Consider the following 18,606-nt stretch of genomic DNA (forward strand, 5'->3'; position numbering starts at 1 on the left):
ATTATATTTCATGATTCCATACTCGTTTATATCATGAATCCGTGAATTTATGGAAGAAAAATTAGATTTTTCTAAAATCTATCAAAAACAAAAAATTTAGATTTGACGGTCCATTTGATATCGGAATTGGATAATTTTTGTATGGTTAAACTCGTAGCAGAACGGGTGTTCGAATTTCGCAAGTTTTTTCGGGATTTGATACGTGGGTCCCAATGTCGAATATTTTAATAAATTTCGGATTATTGTCCGAAAAATTATTAAATTCATATGGAATTAATTCCTATGATTCGTATTGAGTATATTGAATTGTTTATGAATAGATTTGAAACTTTTGGAGATAAATTTAAAAGGAAAAGTTGTGGTCGAGTAATTGATTGGAATTTGCAAAGCGAGATAAGAGTCGTGGTTAACCTTGACTTGAGGGAATAGAACCCTTAAATTATTTGTTATGTGAATTGCATGTGAACGACGTATAGGCGAGGTGACGAGTGTCTATACGTCGTCGAATTAATTATTTGCATAATTATTTAAAAATCATAAATTATTTAAATCATAAATGAATTATTATATTAATTGTTTCACTCACAATTCCTTGTCAAATATTAATTCTTGAATTCCTGTAATAATTGCTACGTGCTTATTTGAATTATGTGCATTAATTGCTACTTGACATCTAGTATATTAAATATTAAACTGTCTATTTTCTCCCTGATTTCATAATAATTTGCTATTTGTCATTGTTTGTTTCATAATTAAATCATAACTATTGTATGCTTGTTGTCTTGTAATTTTATATTAATTGTTGCATTTATTTGGAAAATTTCTTCTATAAGAATTGGTAAATGGATATATTGGAGGATCGGGTTGCACGCCGCAACAAACTTATTAAAAAGTCCATATTGGAGGATCGGGTTGCACGCCGCAACAGACTTATTAAAAGTCAATATTTGGGGGATCGGATTGCACGCCGCAATAGACTTATTTAAAAGTTAATATATATATATACTTGATTAAAAATAATTATATGAGAGGATTGAAAATGAATATATTATGGGAGCGGGTTGCACGCCGCAACAGAATTGAATATGAATATATTGTGAGAGCGGGTTGCACGCTGCGACGGAAATTGATGGAAATGATAATTGGTTATGACTGCTAGGTTGGCTTCAGTTATTATAAATGAGTTACCTGATTTATTTCTATTATCTGTTGTTATTACTAATATTGCGTACAGGTTAATGTAAGTGACCTGCCTTAGCCTCGTCACTACTTCGTTGAGGTTAGTCTCAGCACTTACCAGTACATGGGGTCGGTTGTACTGATACTACACTCTGCACTTCTTGTGCAGATTTTGGAGTTGGTCCTAGCGGCGTACCATATACTTGCTCGGATTTCAGCTACTAGAGAAGACTTGAGGTATAAATGCACGGCGTCCGCAATTTTTGAAGTCCCCATCTACTTTACTTTAGCTGTGTGTTTATTTTCAGATAATTTTATTTTATTCAGACCCTTATTTGTATTATTCTAGAAGCTCGTGCACTTGTGACACCAATTCTGGGATGGTATTTAGACACCGTTATTTTTTTTATGGATTATTCACTATATTTTAGATTTTACTTCTGCATTTGTTCTTTGTTATTAATAAATTTAAAAATTATTTTAAAAAAAATAGATAATATTATTCTAACGTTGGCTTGCCTAGCAAGTTAAATGTTAGGCGCCATCACGGTCCGAAGGTGGGAATTTCGGGTCGTGACAATAATTATACCAATAGGGTATATAGTTCGACTAATTAATTCCATGCAACTATATATGACTATACTACTATTACATAATACACATGCATAAAGAGAAAAATTAAAAAATAGTGTACCGCATATTAATATAAGAATGTATTTCAAGATATTATACTATAATACTATTATATAAAACAAACACATAAAGAAAAAATTAAAATGATTACATAATATACATGCATAAAGGAAAATTAAAAAAATCCAAAATATTGTACTATTCTACTATTACTAAAGAAAAATCAAATAGTGTACCAATTAAATGTAGCTAATACAACCAAAAAATATTCCAACTAACATATGATACTAGTATAGTATATATCTATACCAACATGGTGTACAATTGTACGCAAAGAGTTTAATTTTTTTTTTAAATTCAATTATTAAACTGAAATAATATTAGTTGTCACATAATCTAATTAACTCAATGAGAGCTTATGCAATGAATAATACCTCCATGGAATTCCATTAATTAATGTTAATAAATATTATTATTTATTTATTAAAAATGTGGACAACAATTGGACAAAAAATTAGGTCATATCACTCATACGCTATTTCAATTAAATTTTAAATTTGAACGTTCAAAATAATAATAATTTTTTTTTAGAGGATTTATCGTGACTAGGTAAAATGCTCCTCATCATGTCTCCACACAGTAAAAGTGATTGTATATTTGCAAGTTAAAGGAATATTGAGTTTGATCATTTTAATTATTACTTCTCAAAAGTTTGCTCTACGGTTTCAACTCAAAAATACCCAAAAATAAACTAAGAAGAGGACCTTAATTAGAAGAGGACAAATTCAATACGATGAGAGTGATGAAAAACATATGGGTCAAGGGGAAATGGGTAGTCGGGTAATTAAGTTAGATCGCATGGGTATAAAATATAAATAGATTCAATGTAGGTAAAAATAGATAATTATTTTAGTTTTTATAGGTAGTCTGCGTTAATTCCTCAAAAGTTAATCTCAATTTTTCCCTGTTTCTGTCCATGGTTGTATTCGATGTGCATCTTACGTGTGTGTGTGTTAGTGGTGTCAAAATAAATAAAAAAATTATCTATTCATATTATCCACTAAAATATGGGTTAGAATGAATTTTCTAGATATTGGTCAAATACGGATAAGATTCATATTGTCCACTTAAAATGGATAATTAATGGATAATCAATGTGTTTAATTTTTACATTTTCAAAGATTCAAACGGGGAGTTACTCTATTTGAGAGGCCATAAATTCTCTCAAAAGTGATCACATTCAAGAAGCCATGAATTATATGAATATTCATATTATTCATATATTAACCATTTTTCTATCCATATTAAATATGAGCGAGTCGAATATTCACTACTAGAAAATTATAAATTTCCGACGGAAAAAAATTGTCGGAAATTTCCGACGGAATCGGTCGGAATTTTAAAAGAGAATATCAATTATATTTTTTAAAAATATTTTCGACCATATTTAGACCAAAATGGTCGTAATTTTTGGCGCAAAAGCCCGAGAAGTTATTTCCGACCGAATACGTCGGTTATTGAATTTTTAAAATTCAACTATTTGGCTCGTTTGACTTTAATAGCAAACAAATCGGTCGGTAGTTTTTTTTTTTTAAAAAAAGAAATTTTAATTATATTTTCGACCGAATCAGTCGGAATTCTTTTTTTAAACCCTACCCAACCCCCGTTCCCTAAAAACAGAACACATTTTTTTTTCTTCCTCCTTCTCTCATCCTCCTCCTCTCTCCCTCTCGTCCTTCTTCACCATCCTCCTTGTTCGAGGTAATGTATTTTCTCTCTCTCTCTCTCTCTCTCTCTCTCTCTCTCTCTCTCTCTCTCTCGTTTCCTCCTCCCTTCTCCCTCTCCCTCCTCCTCCTTTTTCCCCTTAATTTCTTAACTTTTTTTTTCGTTTTTCAGTAGCGGTTCTGCAGCGGCAGCTGAGGCATCTTTCTTCTCCGGTATTTTTTCCGGCGAGGTAAGTACTTCGTTGACATATATCTTATTTTCATTGTTAAATTTGTAGTAATTTTAGTTGTTGTAGGCTTATTGAATTTTCTATATATGAACATCCTAGCTAGCTGATACTATTTTAAAAGTTTTGAATGTACTTTTAGATATGTTAAAATTAAGGAATATTTATTTATAATTAAAATTTTTGAAACTTTAAGATGTTTATTAATTATATATGTTAACTTTAATGCAGGTTTTTGCCATCCTATCAGTCTACATATTTAGTTGTGGATTCTATGAAGCCATTTTATTATGACCGTGGAATTCTTGAAGACAGATACCGTACAATATCAGAGAGCAAATGTGGAATCAATTTAGGGTAAAAACAGATTACATTTATTTAATAATTATCGTCTTCATCTAATGTTACTTTTTTATATAGCAGACAAAGTGTACATGGAATCCTCAATATCAAAATGAAATAAATGCTATTTTCGAGAAGAAGGCTGCTAAGCGAATTAAAGATACTCTATTCGATGCTCGGAAGGCTGATAAAATGACGGAGTGATTAAGAGAATATATTTGGAAGAAACTTCTTACGAAATGGAATACCGAAGAATGGAAAAAGAAGAAGAAGAGTGAACAAGCAAAGGCAAACAATGCCTCCAGTAAAAGTGACTCGTTGCACACATGAGGTTCGATTAGTTTTGCGGCACACAAACTAAGATTGGTAATTACTTATAAAAATTTTCTTAGATTTACATATAGAATTTTACGATTGTAATTTCTAACTCATACCTTTTGTTATGAAGGAAAAGAAAAGAGGGCGAGATATGAGTCATGCTGAGGTATTCGAGGAGACACATAAGAAAAAGAAGAGACGGTACAAGAGAACACTGGGTGGAGACGCGTGCGTCAGGCACATATGTAAAATACTAACTTCATAATTGTAATAGATTAGGTGTATGATATTAGTTGATTGGTAAACTTGATTGTGAGAAATAAGTTTATGTTTTGTTTTTAAACTTGAATGCCGGCTACTATTTGGATATTTTTATGCCCAAATTATTAGGTTTAATGGATTTATTGGTTTAGATTGTGTTAATGGTTGGATTTGTTAGTTTAGATGTTATATTTGTTGATTGGTTGCTGGCGTTATTGTATTGTAATTGTTTGATAGGTGATGTAGCTCAAAATTAAGCAGAATTCTGCCCAGTTTACAAAAAATTCCAACTGATTTCTGTCGAAAATATTCGGACAGTTGCCCAATTTTTTCAAAAAAACACCCAGATTTCTGATCGATTCGGCCGGAAATGATAAAAAAAATTAATTATTTTTTAACAATTTTCAACGGATTCTGTCGGAAATTAAAGAAATTTTATTTTTTAATTATTAATTTTCTACTGAATCGGTCAGTAAATATTTAATTTTAAATAAGTATTTATTTTATTTAAATTATTACGACTGATTCGGCCGGTAAAATTCCGACCACTTTGATCAGAAATTTGAAAATAATTTGGTCGTTTGACCTTTTGAACATTGTGACTACTTTGGTCGGAAATCATCGACGGATTCGGTCGGAAATTATTTTCTGACCGACCAATTTTGATCGGAAAGTACCGATTTTCGACCGTTTTGGCTGTCGGAATTTAGCCTTTTTCTAGTAGTGGTTTTATCCGTTTTTACATTATTTGTTTTTGGTCAACCCATATCTAATCTGAACCGCTCATCCGATACCGTAGTGTGTGTACTTTCTAGGGAATTGACTAGTGCAGGGGCGTTCACTTGTCATTTACCCGATAGAATGGATTAGATTTTCCACTCAGAGCTCCCTCGTTCTGTCGAGATTCTAATTGCTCACTCCAAAGAAAAAGTAACCCTGATAAAAGCCATGACATGTCAGTTAATATAAGGTGATTTTTTAATCTAGAAGTAAACGAAATGAAGATTTCAACGACTTCTAATCTTAAAGAAAGGGTGTAAACTAGGGCTTTGCATAATTTGTTAAATATTAAATTACTGTACCGAAATCGAAAATTTTGGTATTCGATATTTTGGTATTCGATATGGTATTTGATTTAAGTTTTAAAATATATTAGTATTAGGTATGGTATTTGATATTTTAAAATGAAATACTGAAATACCGATACCGTACCGAAATATATATTATATTACACAATACACATATTATTAATTATAACATAAATATAAAAATCTAAAATTTACTTTTCTTTATTCATTAAGTTCATCAATTAACTCTAAGAAAGTAACAAGACATTTCTAATGATCAAATTGATTCTTTTATGTATAGTTTTCTCTTTCTGGGTTGATATTTGCTAGTTTTGGACAAAATTTTTGTCAACAAATATTTTTAATTTTGTACTTTTGAGTACTTTAATTTACAATATTATAGTCTATGACTCTATTCACTAGTTAGTATTCAAACCGAATAAACCAAAACCGAAAGGAGAAAAATCGAACCATACCGAATTTAATTAGGTACTGTATTGGTATTAAGAAATCGAATACCGAACCGAAATATCTAATTACCATACCGTACCGACCGACGAATACCCATAGTGTAAACGTGCATTGCACTGCGATAAAGCATCTCGTGTATACAAAAAGCAAGATAAAATAATTGGACTAGTTATGTTTGGCCGAGCTTATTTTTCTGGCCAAAAGTAAATTTTTTTTTTTTTTGAAAAGTGGGTTTTTCAAAGTTAAATATTTGGCCAAGCTCATACAAGAGAAAAAAAAAGTGATATCAAGTAGAAGCAGAAGTTGTTTTTGAGAAACTAAAAAAGTCGTTTCCACACGTACTTTTAAAAAAAATATTTTTGAGAAAATACAAGCATTTTTAAGAGCTCGACCAAACAGTAATTACTGCTCAAACGTATTTTTCAAATTGATTATGTCTCGACCCAATTTCACCTATAGGTTGTGATGACGCCCAACACTACAGCTAGGCAAGCAACTGATAAATCAAATGTATATTGATTAAACTTTTAATCCAAGAAAATAATAAAATACCAATTTTTACCAATGTGTGTGCCAAGACCTGGTGTCACAAGTGCATGAGCATCTAGTAGATTATACAAAACTCCAAATACTGTCTGAAATGAAATAGATAGAATGTAAATATAAGAAGAGACACTGGTAGCTGCAGAACGGCTCAGAAAGGCAGCTCACCACTATGCCTCGGGATGACGTGGATATGTGATGATAGGTCCTCCACTAGTACCTGTCTCAGATCCTGCACAAAAAGTGCAGCAAGTGTAGTATGAGTACGTAAACAACGTGTACCCAGTAAGTATCAAGCCTATTCTCGAAGTGGTAGAGACGAGATGGCCGACTTTGACACTCACTATGGGTCAATAATAATAATTGAAATAAAACTAGAATATTTAAATCACCATGATTCACAGAATATAACAATAATTTATTTAAACAGCAGAAATAATTAAATTCCTTTAAAATACAATAATTCTTAATATATATATTAAATCCTTCAATTTCAATAAAAATTATAATTTATCAAATAGCTTTACAAGTTGCAATTCAATTTCAATGAATTTTCAATTTATCAAATAGCTTTATAAGCTGCAATAAACCGTCAAAGTATCGTGTAATTATTATTATTATTAAGCACGATTTCTGCCGAGGTCGTACGGCCCGATCCAGAGTTTCGTGTACACTGCCGAAGGACGTGCGGCACGATCCATAGATGCATCTATCTTGCCGAGGCTTTCGACTCGCTCCACAAGAAAGGAGGACATTTTCTTATGTACCTCCGGAAAGAGAGTATATTTATTATAAAATCAATTCGAGAGGATGAACAATTTCTCTTAACAATTAATTAATTTAAACAGAAAATCAAGCATATGAGATTTCCATCCTTTAATATCTCTATCTAACAATTCACAATATATTCATATATATCAATTAATATTAATTAATCATGGAATACAATTTACACAAGTAATTCATACTTTGAGTCCTAAACTACCTGGACTTTAGCATTTATAGTAGCTACGCACGGACTCTCCTCACCTCGTGCGTACGTAACCCTCGCAAATAGTAACAATTATTCAATTTAATCCCTATGGGCAATTTCCCCCTCACAAGATTAGACAAGAGACTTGCGTCGTCTCAAAGTCCACTTTCCGATTATCGCGTCGCGTAAGATTCTCGATTCGATGCCGAAAAATCCGAAACTATCCAAACGTTATATAAAATAATTAATATATGTTCAATAATTCAAAATTCATCTATTAAATAAATTACCATATCCAAAATGGTAAAATTTTAAAAATTCATCCCGGGCCCACGTGCCCGGATTCCGAAAATTTTCGGATGAAAATGTTACCCATAATCTCAAGAACTCAAGTATATAATTTCTATCCAATTCCATAACTATTTTCGTGGTTAAAATTCCATTGTTATAAAAATCTAGGTTTTTCATCTAAACCCTTGATTTCTAAGATTTACTAGTTATAATCGACCCATAATCTATGTATTTAACTCTAAGGGTGTAGAATTAACTTATCTCAAAGTGCTAGGTGAAAACCCTCTTCCAAAAGCTCCAAGAATCGCCCAAGAGATGAAAGAAAAGTGAGATAAATGGCCTAAGTCGCGCATTAAATGAGCTGGGCACAGGCGGTTCGCAAATGCGAGGGTCGCAAATGCGACACAACTCTAGCAAATGCAAAGCTTGGCCTTCAGCTACTGGGGTCGCAAATGCGACCAAAGAGTCGCAAAGGCGAACTCTGCCTAGGTCGGGCTTCTTCGCAATTGCGAAGCCCTTCTTGCAAATGCGAGGTTCGCATTTGCGAACACTTTCTCGCATTTGCGAGACCTGCAACTGCTGCCAAGAAACACCAGAAAACTAATGTATTTTTTATTCCTTCCGAACGTCCGAAACTCATCTGAGCCCTCGGGGCTCCACACCAACTATCCACACAAGTCTAATAACCTCATACAAACTCGCTCGCGCGATCAAAATCCGGAAATAATGTCAAAAACCAAGAATCGGATGTCAGAACGCATGGCTTGACTTATGAATTCAAAAACTTCTAAAAAGACTTCTGGTCGTCCGATTCCTATCAAATCAACTCGGAATGACACCAAATTTTGCGCACAAGTCATAAATGACATAACGGGGCTATAAAAATTTTCGGAACTGGATTACGGCCCTGATATCAAAAAGTCAACTCTCCAGTCAAACTTCCAACCTTAAATTCTTATTTTAGCCATTTGAAACTTAATTTAGCTACGGACTTCCAAATAAAATTCTGAACACGCTCCTAAGTCCAAAATCACCATACGGAGCTGTTGGAATTGTAAAAATTCTATTCCGGGGTCGTTTGCACATAATTAGACATCCTGTCACTATTTGAACTTAAACTTTTAATTTTTCATCAAAATTCCATATCTCGGGCAAGGGACATCGAAATTTAATTTTGGGCATACGCCCAAGTCCCAAATCACAATACGGACCTACCGGAACTGTTAAAACACTGATCCGAGTCCGTTTGCTCAAAATATTGACCAAAGTCAACTCAATTGAGTTTTAAAGCTCTAATTCACATTTTAATCCATTTTTCACATAAAAACTTTCCATAAAATTTTACGGATTGTGCACGTAAGTCGAGAAATGATAAATAGTACTTTTTGAGGTCTTAGAACATATAATAAATTATTAAATTTAAAGATGACATTTTGGGTCATCACATTCTCCACCTCTTAAACAAACGTTCGTCCTCGAACAGGTTTAGAATTATACCCGAAGTGCTGAATAAGTGTGGATATCTGCTCCGGATATTTTTCTCAGCCTTCCAATTCACTTTCTCGACTGGTTGGCCCCTCCACTGGACTTTTACTATAGAAATCCTCTTGGACCTCAACTGGCGAACCTGTTTATCAACAATGGCAATTGGCTCCTCTTCTCAACTCAAGCTATTATTTAGCTGAACTGTGCTGAAGTCTAACACATGTGATAGGTCAGCATGATACTTTCGGAGCATAGATACATGGAAAACCGGATGAATTCCTGATAGACTAGGAGGCAATGCAAGCTCATAAGCAACCTCCCCAACTCGTCTCAACACCTCAAATGAGCCTATAAACCTTGGGCTCAACTTGCCCTTCTTCCCGAATCTCATAATTCCCTTCATCGGCAAAACCTTTAAGAGAACTTTTTCACCTACCATAAATGATATAACATGTGCTTTCTGATCCGCGTAACTCTTTTGTCTGGACTGTGTTGTACGAAGTCGCTCCTGAATCAACTTTACCTTTTCCAAGGCATCCCTTACCAAATTAGTACCATATAACTTAGCCTCATATGGCTCAAACCATCCGATAGGTGAACGACATCGCCGGCCATATAAAGCCTCAAATGGAGCCATCTCGATGCTGGATTGGTAACTGTTATTATAAGCAAACTCAGCCAAAGGCAGGAAACGATCCCACTGACCTCCAAAGTCAATCACACATGCCCTGAGCATATCCTCCAAAATATGAATTGTCCGCTCTGACTGCCCGTCGGTCTGCGGATGAAAAGCTGTGCTGAGCTCTACACGGGTCCCCAACTCACTCTGTATTGCTCTCTAGAAATGTGAAGTAAACTAAGAACCTCTATCTGATATGATAGAAATTGGCACACCGTGCAACCGAACTATCTCCTGAATATAAATTTGGGCCAACCTCTCTGAAGTATACGTAGTCACAACAGGAATAAAATGTGTCGATTTGGTCAACCTGTCAACAATGACCCAAACTGCATCAAACTTCTGCAAGGTCCGCGGCAACCCAACTACAAAGTCCATAGTGATGCGTTCCCACTTCCATTCTGGTATAGTCATCTGCTGAAGTAGGCCGCCTGGCCTCTGGTGCTCATATTTAACTTGCTGGTAATTTAGACACTTAGCTACATACTCAACTATGTTCTTTTTCATTCGTCGCCACCAATAATGCTACCTCAAGTCCCGATACATCTTCGTAGCACCTGGATGAATAGAGTACCAAGAACTGTGTGCCTCATCCAGGATCGTTTTCCTTAGTTCATCCACATTAGGAACACACAGACGATTTTGGAGTTGCAAAATACCATCCGCACCAATAGTAACTTCCTTGGCACCACCTCGTAGTACCATTTCTCGAAGAACCATTAAGTGTGGGTCATCCTACTGGCAAGCCTTGGTCTATTCAAATAGTGAAGAATGAGCTACAACATATGCAAGAACTGGGCAGGGCTCTGAAATGTCCAGCCGCACAAGTCTGTTGGCCAAGGACTGAATATCCAAAGCTAATGGCCTCTCCTCTGCTGAAATGAAAGCCAAACTACCCATACTCTTCGCCTTTCTACTCAAGGCATCTGCAACCACATTTGCTTTGCCCGAATGATACAAGATAGTAATATCATAATCTTTTAGTAACTCAAGCCATCTGCGTTGTCTCAGATTTAGGTCCCTCTACTTGAACAAATGCTGCAAACTGCGATGGTCAGTGTAAACTTCACAAGACACCCCATAAAGATAATGCCTCCAAATCTTTAGAGCGTGAACAATCGCAGCTAACTCCAAATCATGTACTGGATAATTCTTCTCGTGGGGCTTCAGCTGACGTGAAGCATATGCAATAACTTACCATTCATGTATCAATACACAACCCAAACCAACGCGTAAAACGTCACAATACACTGTATACATCCCCGAACCGGAAGGCAACACTAACACTGGTGTTGTAGTCAATGCTGTCTTGAGCTTCTGAAAGCTCACCTCACAATCACCAGACCATCGGAATGGAGCACCCTTCTGGGTTAATTTGGTCAAAGGTGCTGCAATAGATGAAAAGCCCTCCACGAACCGACGATAATAACCTACTAAACCCAGGAAACTCTTGATCTCAGTCGCCGAAGTGGGACGATGCCAATTCTGAACTGCCTCAATCTTTTTGGGATCAACTTTAATACCCTCGCCCGATACAATATGTCCCAAAAATGCTATAGACTCTAGCCAAAACTCACATTTAGAGAACTTAGCATATAACTTTTATTCCCGCAATGTCTGAAGCACTACTCTCATATGCTGCTCATGTTCCTCCTTACCGCGCGAGTAGATAAATATGTCATCAATAAAGACAATGACAAACAAATAAATATATGGCATGAATACCCTGTTCATCAGATCCATAAACGCTGCCGAGCGTTTGTTAAATCGAAGGACATCACCAGAAACTCATAATGACCATATCTAGTCCGAAAAGCAGTGTTCGGAATATCCGAATCCCAAATCTTCAACCGATGGTCCCCCGACCTCAAGTCGATCTTAGAGAATACCTTAGCACCCTGCAACTGGTCAAATAGATCATCAATATGCGGCAACGAGTACTTGTTCTTAATAGTGACTTTGTTCAATTGGCAATAATTAATACACATCCGCATTGTTCCATCCTTCTTTTTCACAAATAATACCGGTGCACCCAAAGGCAATACACTCGGTCTGACGAACCCTTTGGCTAGTAACTCCTCAAGCTGTTCTTTCAATTCTCTCAATTCTTTTGGAGCCATGCGATACAGTGGGATAAATATAGGCTGGGTATCTGAAGCCAAGTCAATACAGAAATCAATATCGCGATTAGGTGGCATACCTGGAAGATCTGACGGAAATACATCGGAGAACTCCCGAACTATAGGCACTGAATCAATAGTCGAAGTCTCTATAGTAGTATCCCGAACATAGGCTAGATAAGCCAAACAACCCTTCTCAACCATGTGTTGAGCCTTTATAAAAGAAATAACTCGATTAAATGAACTAACAGACGAACCCTTCCACTCCAGCTTAGGCAATGCTGGAATAGCCAAGGTAATAGTCTTGGCATGACAATCTAGAATAGCATGATATGGAGATAACCAGTCCATGCCCAGAATAATTTCAAAATTGGTTATCTCAAGAAATAGGAGATCTGCTCTAGTTTCATATCCACAAAATGTAATAATACAGGACCGGTAGATCCGGTTCACAATAACAGAATCGCCCACAGGAGTGGACACATAAATAGGAGTACTCAAGGACTCACGAGAAACACCCAGGAATGGAGCAAATAGAGATGACACATATGAATACGTGGATCCTGGATCAAATAATACTGAGGCATCTTTGCAGCAAACAGAAATAATACCTGTAATCACAGCATTTGAGGCCTCTGCATCTGGTCTAGCCGGAAAAGCATAGAACCGAGCTGGAGCGCCAACTGGCTGGCCTCCGCCTGGCTGACCTCCGCCTCTAGGACGACCCCTACCCACCTGTCCTCCACCTCTTGGTGGTCGGACTACTGGTGGAGCAACTGGTCCGGTAAGCATAGGCTGCTGACTCTGCTATACTGGTCTACCCTGAAGCCTGGGGCAAAATCCCCGTATGTGACTGGGATCCCCGCACTCGAATAACTCTGCGATGCAATAAGCCACTGACTAGAGGTCTGGCCTGGGGACCTGAATACCCACGGGAAGAACCCTGAATAGCTGGTGGGTGATAAGAACTCTCTAGTATATCACTGAAATAAGGTTATACTAGAGCACCCTGAGGAGGCGGTGGTGCTGGATATGGGGGCCTGCTGGACTGCCCTCTCACGAACTGACCTCTGCCCCCAGACGGAGCACCTCTGAACTCTCCAGAATACCTAAACCGCTTATCTCTAGTAACCTGCTCTCGGCTACGCTGACGTACACCCTCAATCCTCCGAGTTATCTCTACGACTCGCTCATAAGAGGTACCCATCTCAACCTCTCGAGCCATAGTGGCCTGAATGCCAGTATGTAAACCCGCAGCAAACCTCTGCACTCTCTCCGCCTCAGTAGTGAGTATCATAAGTGCATGGCGAGATAACTCAGAAAACCTCGCCTCATAATCGGTCACTGACATCTGACCCTGCTGGAGTTGCTCAAACTGAAACCTCAACTCTTCCCTCTGGGAGGGTGGAATATACCTGTCCAGGAAAATACGGGTGAACCTGTCCCAAGTTATGGGAGGAGAATCTGCTAGTCTGCCAAGAACATAAGACTGCCACCATCTACGGGCTCTGCCCCCTAGCTGAAAAGTAGCAAAGTCTACCCCATGAGACTCCAATATCCTCATGTTGTGCAGTCTGTCCCTACAATGATCAATGAATTCCTGTGGATCCTCATGTCGCTCACCCCCAAAGACAGAAGGATGTGGTCTAGTCCATCGGTCCAATAATTTCTGAGGATCGGCGGCTATAGCTGGCCTAGGCTCAAGTGTAGCTGTTGCCACTGGCTGGGCTCCACCCATGGGTAGTGTACCCTGGGTCTGATATACAGCAGCTGCCCGTCTATGAGCCTGCACGGTAGGGGTCTGTACTCCCCCGCCCGCCTGAGATGTGGCTGGGTCTGCCGGAAATAAACCGGCCTGAGTCATATTGTCCATGAATCGCAGCATACGACCCATGACATCCTGAAATCTCGGTGCATATGTGAAATCGACCGGAGTTGGCTCTGCCACAGGCACCTCATCATGTTCCTCAACAACGGTGTTCTCTGCTAGACCCACTGGCGGCATAACTGGAACAGTCCTGGGACGTCCTCGCCCTCTACCACTGCCTAGAGCCGTCCCTCGGCCTCGAGCAACTGGGGGAGTAGCTCTTCCCTGGTCTAGAAACTTATTCGAGCGCGTTCTCACCATCTGTGAGAGAATAAGAAAAAGATATTTATTATTACATTGATTGCACGATGGAATATGAAGAAAGGTATTTTCCTAATACCCTATAGCCTCTCGAAGATAAGTACAGACGTCTCCGTACCGATCCGCAAGACTCTATTAGGCCTGCTCATAACTTGTGAGACCTACGTGAACCTAGTGCTCTGATACCATGTTGTCACGGCCCAATTTCACCTATAGGTCATGATGGCGCTCAACACTACAGCTAGGCAAGCCAACTGATAAATCAAACATATATTGATTAAACTTTTAATCTAAGAAAATAATAAAATACCAAATTCTACCAATGTGAGTGCCAAGACTTGATGTCATAAGTGCATGAGCATCTAGTAGATTATACAAAACTCCATATACTGTCTGAAATGAAATAGATAGAATAAAAATATAAGAAGAGACACTCGTAGCTGCAGAATGGCTCAGAAAGGCAACTCACCACTATGCCTTGGGATGACGTGGATATGTGATGATAGGTCCTCCACTAGTACGTATCTCAGATCCTGCACAAAAAGTGCAGCAAGTGTAGTATGAGTACGTAAATAACGTGTATCCAGTAAGTATGAAGCCTAATCTCGAAGTGGTAGAGACGAGATGGCCGACTTTGACACTCACTATGGGTCAATAATAATAATTAAAATAAAACTAGAATATTTAAATTAGCATGATTCACAGAATATAACAATAATTTATTTAACCAGTAGAAATAATTAAATTCCTTTAAAATGCAATAATTCTCAATATATATATTAAATCATTCAATTTCAATAAAAATTCCAGTTTATCAAATAGCTTTACAAGCTGCAATTCAATTTCAATGAATTTCCAATTTATCAAATAGATTTACAAGCTGCAATAAACCGTCAAAGTATCGTGTAATTATTATTATTATTAAGCACGATTTATGCCGAGGTCGTACGACCCGATTTAGAGTTTCGTGTACACTACCGAGGGATGTGCGGTACGATCCATAGATGCATCTATCCTGCTGAGGCGTTCGGCCCGCTCCACAAGAAAGGAAGACATTTTCTTATGTACCTCCGGAAAGAGAGTATATTTATTGTAAGATCATTTCGAGAGGATGAACAATTTCTCTTAACAATTAATTAATTTAAACAGAAAATAAAGCATATGAGATTTCAATCCTTTAATATCTCTATCTAACAATTCACAATATATTCATATATATCAATTAATATTAATTAATCAAGGAATACAATTACACAAGTAATTCATGCTTTGAGTCATAAACTACCCAGACTTTAGCATTTATAGTAGCTACGCACGGACTCTCCTCACCTCGTGCGTACGTAGCCCCCGCAATTAGTAACAATTATTCAATTTAATCCCTATGGGTAATTTTCCCCTCACAAGATTAGACAAGAGACTTACGTCCTCTCAAAGTCCACTTTTCGATTATCACGTCGCGTAAGATTCTCGATTCGATGCCGAAAAATCCGAAACTATCCAAAAGTTATAGAAAATAATTAATATATGTTCAATAATTTGAAATTTATCTATTAAATAAATTACCCTATCCAAAATGGTAAAATTTCAAAAATTCACCCCGGGCCCACGTGCCCCGATTCCGAAAATTTTCGGATGGAAACGTTACCCATAATCTCAAGAACTCAAATATATAATTTCAATTCAATTTTATAACTATTTTCGTGGTTAAAATCCCATTTTTATAAAAATATAGGTTTTTCATCTAAACCCTTGATTTCTAAGATTTACTAGTTATATTCTACCCATAATCTATGTATTTAACTCTAAGGGTATAGAATTAACTTACCTCAAAGTGCTAGGTGAAAACTCTCTTCCAAAAGCTCCAAGAATCACCCAAGAGATAAAATAAAAGTGAGATAAATGGCCTAAGTCGCGCATTAAATGAGCTGGGCACAGGTCTCTGATGTCGCATTTGCGACACCAGGTTCGCAAATGCGAGGGTCGCAAATGCGACACAACTCTAGCAAATGTGAAGCTTGGCCTTCAGCTATTGGGGTCGCAAATGCGACCAAAGAGTCACAAATGCGAACTCTGCCTAGGTCGGGCTTCTTTGCAAATGCGAAGCCCTTCTTGCAAATGCGAGGTTCGCATTTGCGAACAATTTCTCGCATTTGCGAGACCTGCAACTGCTGCCAAGAAACACTAGAAAACTGATGTATTTTTCATTCCTTCTGAACGTCCGAAACTCACCCGAGCCCTTGGGGCTCCACACCAACTATCCACACAAGTCTAATAATCTCATACAAACTCACTCGGGCGATCAAAATCCGGAAATAACATCAAAAACCAAGAATCGGACGTCAAAACGCATGATTTGACTTATGAATTCAAAAACTTCTAAAAAGACTTCTAGTCGTCCGATTCCTATCAAATCAACTCGAAATGACACCAAATTTTGCGCACAAGTCATAAATGACATAACGAGGCTATAAAAATTTTCGGAACTGGATTCCGGTCCCGATATCAAAAAGTCAACTCCACGGTCAAACTTCCAACCTTAAATTCTTATTTTAGCCATTTGAAGCCTAATTTTGCTAAGAACTTCCAAATAATTTTTGAACACGCTCCTAAGTCCAAAATCACCATACGGAGCTGTTGGAATCGTAAAAATTCTATTCCGGGGTCGTTTGCACATAATTAGATATTCGGTCACTATTTGAACTTAAACTTTTAATTTTTCATCAAAATTTTATATCTCGGGGTAGGGATCTCGGAATTTGATTCCGGGCATACGCCCAAGTCTCAAATCACGATACGGACCTACCGGAACTGTCAAAATACTGATCCGAGTCCGTTTGCTCAAAATGTTGACCAAAGTCAACTCAATTGAGTTTTAAAGCTCTAATTCACATTTTAATCCATTTTTCACATAAAAATTTTCCAAAAAATTTTATGAATTGCACACGCAAGTCGAAAAATAATAAATAGTACTTTTCGAGGTCTTAGAATACATAATTTATTATTAAATTTAAATATGACATTTTGGGTCATCACAGATTAGCAAAATACAAACTGCTTTTTACCAACAATATTTTTTTTAAAAGCACTTTTCAAAATAACCTGATTTAAAAGTTTGGCCAAACAAGCTACCAATGATGCTCTACTGATTATTCAAGCCCAAAGTAGAGTCTGACACGTTTGTCCGTTAAGGTATAACGCGGTGAATAACCGCGCTATGCTTGAACTTTCCTACCCCACCAATAATGCAGCTACTTTACTGACCCACCAATAATTCATATGGGTATAGTGCATGTAGTATGCACGCTACATATATAACGCCTAATATGCATGCGCTATATATGGAATAATTGTACCCCCGGACTGGCTTTGTTTCTTATTTAAGGAGTTTCGAAATTTGGTAAAAATCCATTCAGGATCCTTCCGATCTTCCGAAATATTTGTTCGTTAAGTTATTTTTTATTTTGTCATAATGTCCGAAGAGCGAAAAATTAGGGTTTCATTATACTGGGGGGTGAGGTTATGGTGGAGAATAACTCAGTACGCTATAGTTATTCTCCACAGTGTCATGTTAAGTTGCCATTTACAATGAGTACGATAGATTGTTATCGTTGTTATATTTTTAAAAAAAAGTGTGAGCAAATGCTCGATTAATATTAAAGTAACCGGAAGATATCCCTATTTTGTTACTCCGCAAAAGGGTTGCTTGTTATGCTGAGTTTGACATCGAGGACGATGAAACTCTAACAGATTTTTTGAGGACTCCGGATGAACACTGTGAACTTCCTGTGATAAAAATGTTGGAAATGTACGTCAAGGCTGAAGATGTTCGCAATAATGAGGTTTCGCAAAATTGGGATATCCCTCAATCATCGGGTGGTTTTTTTGGAGCAGTTTTATCGAACAGGTTTGTCACGGCCCAATTTTTTGTAGGTCGTGATGGCGCCCAACATCACAGCTAGGCAAGTCAACTAGTAATTTAAACATATAATTATTTCATTAAAATTATCCGAGTAATTAAACTCTTCATACTTGCAAGAATTAAGAAAAATATGAAAGGTCTGCTAAATTAAAAACCAAGAAAAATAATTGAATCCAAATTCTACTAGTGTGTGTGCCAAGACCTGGTGTCACAAGTGTATGAGCATCTACTAGATTATACAAAAAT

The sequence above is a fragment of the Nicotiana tomentosiformis genome, chromosome 3 (genome assembly GCF_000390325.3).
Source record: "Nicotiana tomentosiformis chromosome 3, ASM39032v3, whole genome shotgun sequence".
NCBI lineage: Eukaryota > Viridiplantae > Streptophyta > Magnoliopsida > Solanales > Solanaceae > Nicotiana > Nicotiana tomentosiformis.